Consider the following 4,467-nt stretch of genomic DNA (forward strand, 5'->3'; position numbering starts at 1 on the left):
AGTGGTTCACGCCTGTAATCTCAGCACTTTGGGAGGCTGAGGCAGGCATATCACTTGAGGTCAGGCATTCGAGACCAGCCTGGCCAGCATGGCAAAACCCCGTCCCTACTAAAAACACAAAAATTAGCCAGGCATGGTGGCAGGCACCTGTAATCCCAGTAACTCTGGAGGCTGAGGAGGTGAATCACTTGAACCTGGGAGGTGGAGGCTGCAGTGAGCTGAGATTGCACCATTGTACTCCAGCCTGGGCGACAGTGAGACTCCGTCTCAAAAAGAAAAAGATTATGCATTTCAAACTGTCCAATTTTAACTTACAGATCTTGAAATAAAAGAACCAGTATTCTCTTTGCTTCGAAAGAGAAGGAACAGATATCTATGGAACTCAGATATCTGTCTTACAGGAAACAAAAGCCAAACGCCTCCCCCAAGCCATACATATATATCATCAAAGAAGTGTCCAAAGGAAGTAAGAAAGCAGAGAATTGGATTTGTAGCACAGACTGCCAAGTGTACAAAAAGAATTTTCCTTATGTATGATTAACCATCCTATATAATATTTCTCCTTGCATTTTAAGTACCAAGTAAATGGAAAAAACTTCAAATTATTAATTGAAATAATTTGTGTGCATATATATTTCTCTCTATATATTAAGGTAAATATCTTAAGATCATAGAATCATAGAACTTAAACTAGAAGAACACAAGAGGCATGAAATACTTAATGCCTGAATTATCTCCATTTAATCAACTTGATACATCGCAAAGTTCTATAATCAAAGGGGAAGTAATTTTTTTTTTCCCCTTCGGAGACAGGGTCTTGTGCTGTTGTCCAGGCAGGAGTGCAGTGGCGTGATAATGGCTCACAGCAGCCTCAACTTCCTGACTCAAGTAATCCTCCTGCTTCAACCCTCCAAGTAGCTGGTCTGAGGTGGGAGGATTGCCACCATGCCTGGCTATTTTTTTTTTTTAATTTTAGTAGAGAGAAGATCTCACTATGTTGTCCAGGCTGGTCTCAAACTCCTGAGCACAAGCAAGTGATCCTTCAAGGGAGAAGTAATTTATAATGTCCTAAAATTATTTAAGTTATTGTCTAGGAAAATTTAAAACTTAGGTTATAAGAAGACACCTAATGACGTGGAAGAAAATGCAGATGCACCTCAGATTGTACTTCATCTTCTTGTGCTTCATGGATACTGTGTTTTTTACAAAATTGAGGGTTTGTGGCAACCCTGTATCAAACTAGTCTGTTGGTACCATTTTGCCAACAGTATGTGTTCACTTCAATGTCTCTGGGTCATTTAGGTAATTCTTGCAATATTTTAAACTTTCTTCTTATTATTGTAACTGTTATGGTGATGTATTACCAGTGATCTTTAATGCTACTATAGTAATTGTCTTGGGGTGCCATGAACTGTGCCCATATAAGACAGTGAGCTTAATCTATAAAGTTCTGTGTGTTCTGAATGATCCACTGACTAGCAATTCTGTCTTTCTCCTTCTCCTTGGGCATCCCTATTCCTTGAGACATAACAATATTAAAATTAGGCCAATTAATAACCTACAAAGGCCTCTAAGTGTTCAAGTAAAAGGAAGACTCGCACATCTTTCACTTTAAATCAAAATCTAGAAATGCTTAAGCTAATTGAGAAAGGCATGGCAAAAGCCAAAAGGCTGAAAGCTAGGCCTGTTAGCCAAGTTGTGAATGCAGAGGAAAAGTTCTAGAAGGAAATTAAAAATGCTACACCAATGAATATACAAATGATAAGACAGCAAAACAGCCTTATTGCTGATATGGAGAAAGTTTTCGTGCCTTGAATAAAAGGTCAAACCAGCTACAACATTCCCTTAAGCCAAAGGTGAATCCACAGCAAGGCCCTAACTCTCTTCAATTCTACGAGTGCTGAGATTGGTGACGAAGCTGCAGAAGAAAAGTTTGAAGCTAGCAGAGGTTGGCTCATGATATTCAAGGAAAGAAGCCATTTCCATAACATACAAGTGCAAGGTGAAGCAGCAAGTGCTGATACAGAAGCTGCAGAAAGCTACCCAGAAGATCTAGCTAAGATCACCGATGAAGGTGGCCACACTAAACGACAATTTTCAATGTGGATAAAACAGCCATCTATTAAAAGACGATGACACCTAGGACTTTCATAGCTACAGAGGAGAAGTCAATGCCTGGCTTCAAAGCTTCAAAGGACAGGCTGTCTCTGTCATTAGGGGCTAAGCAGCTGGTGACTTTAAGTGGAAGCCAATGCTCATTTACCAGTCCCACAATCCTAGGGCCCTTGAGAGTTACGCTGCATCTACTCTGCCTGTGCTCTGTAAATGGAACAACAAAGCCTGGATGATAGCACATCTGCTGACAGCATAGATTATTGAACATTTTAAGCCCACTGTTCCTTTCAAAATATTACTGCTCATTGAAAATGTAACCAGTCTGCCAGGAGCTCTAATGATGATACAAGGAGATAAAAGTTGTTTTCATTTTTGCTAATACAACATCATTCTGCAGCTCATGGATCAAGGAGTGGGCTTAAAATGTTCAATAAACTATGGGGTCTTGCCTCTTCAAGCCAAGATCATGGCCTGATCTCAAACTCTTGACCTCAGGTGATCTGCCCTCCTCAGCCTTCCAAAGTGCTGAGATTACAGGCATGAGCCACCGGGCCCAGTCAACCCTCTCTCTCAGAAGTGTTTACAAGTTGTCCCTTGGAGGACAAGCCTCGTGTTGGGACTGTCAGAAACGTTTGAGTGGGAATGAACAAGTCAGTGGGGGCTGAGTTTAATGGGTTTTCTCCGGGTCAATCAGGCCTAAAGGTTTTCAGGCAGAGGGAAAGGCAGTGTGGATGTGTGACAGCTCCCAAAACTGTTGGCTGCTCATTTACCCAGGAATTTACAGCGCTGTCATTTCCAGTAACCTCCTAAGGAACGTGGATGGAGTCAAGTCTTCCGTATCAAAAGATGCAACTGTGTAGTGAACTGAGCAGTGATGGGGTCACATCAAGCCTGGCCCCACAGTGGCGGTGTCAGAAAGCAGAATGGAGGCAGTGCCTGCCTCTGCACCAGGGAGCACCAGGTCCCTTTGTGAACCTCCACACAGCGCCCCCTCGGGGCAGCTGCAGGCTTATTATCACTGCTTCATTCGTGGAATGTTGTTCAAGGGATCTGCAACCCTCACCAACAAAGTAAAACCAGGTCAGGAACAAATCATTTAAATTACAACGGGGGTGGCCGAGTAATTTCAAAAGATATTAAATATAACTACAAGTTGTGAACTGTTATTATGACCTACTCATCTCTATGAATCTCAAAAATATTTAGGCGGGACATGGCGGCTCATGCCTATAATCCCAACTCTTTGGGAGGTAGAAGCAGAAAGATCGCTTGAGCCCAGGAGTTGGAGACCAGCCTCAGCAACAAGGTGAAACCCCGACTCTACAAAAAATACATGAAATTAGCTGGGTGTGGTATCCCATACTTGTAGTCTCAGCTATCTGGTTGACTGAGGTGGAAGGATTGCCTGAGCCCAGGAGGTCGAGGCTACCCTGAGCCGTGATGGCACCACTGCACTCCAGCCTGGACAACAAAGTAAGACCATGTCTCTCTCTATATACATTTTTAAATTAGCTTCAGTATTTTTGACTCTTCTTCCTTCCTTCCTTCCTTCCTTCCTTCCTTCCTTCCTCCCTCCCTCCCTCCTCCCTCCCTCCTCCCTCCCTCCCTCCCCCTCCCTCTTTCTTTCTTTCTCTTTTTCTTTCTTTCTTTCTTTCTTTCTTTCTTTCTTTCTTCTTTCTTTCTTTCTTCTTTCTTTCTTTCTTCTCTTCTTTCTTCTTTCTTTCTTTCTTTCTTTTGTTTTTGAGACGGAGTCTCGCTCTGTTGCCCAGGCTGGAGTGCAGTAGCGCGATCTCGGCTCACTGCAAGCTCCACCTCCCAGGTTCACGCCATTCTCCTGCCTCAGTCTCCTGAGTAGCTGGGACTACAGGCGCCCACCACCATGCCTGGGTAATTTTTTTTTTTTGTATTTTTAGTAGAGATGGGGTTTCCCCATGTTAGCCAGGATGGTCTCAATCTGCTGACCTTGTGATCCGCCCACCTCGGCCTCCCAAAGTGCTGGGATTACAGGCGTGAGCTACCGCACCCCGCCAACTCTTTTCTTTTCTTACATTTAGTTGGGGAAAAACAAGCCAACAGTAAATTGCTTCTTTCAAATCACTGATTGGCAACAAAACCAAAGGGAAGAATCTAGCTTACCAGACGGCAGTAAAACATGACCAGACGTCATCTCCCCTTACTTTATTTTATTTTGTAATTTTATTGTACATATTTTATTTTATTTATTTTTTGAGACCGAGTCTTGCTCTGTCACCCAGGCTCTAGTGCAATGGTGTGATCTCAGTTCACTGCAATCTCCGCCTCAGCAGGAGAGCAGGAATCTTCAGTGATCCATGGGCAACTGCAGCCATTATG

Source organism: Rhinopithecus roxellana, chromosome 13 (genome assembly GCF_007565055.1).
Source record: "Rhinopithecus roxellana isolate Shanxi Qingling chromosome 13, ASM756505v1, whole genome shotgun sequence".
Lineage (NCBI taxonomy): Eukaryota > Metazoa > Chordata > Mammalia > Primates > Cercopithecidae > Rhinopithecus > Rhinopithecus roxellana.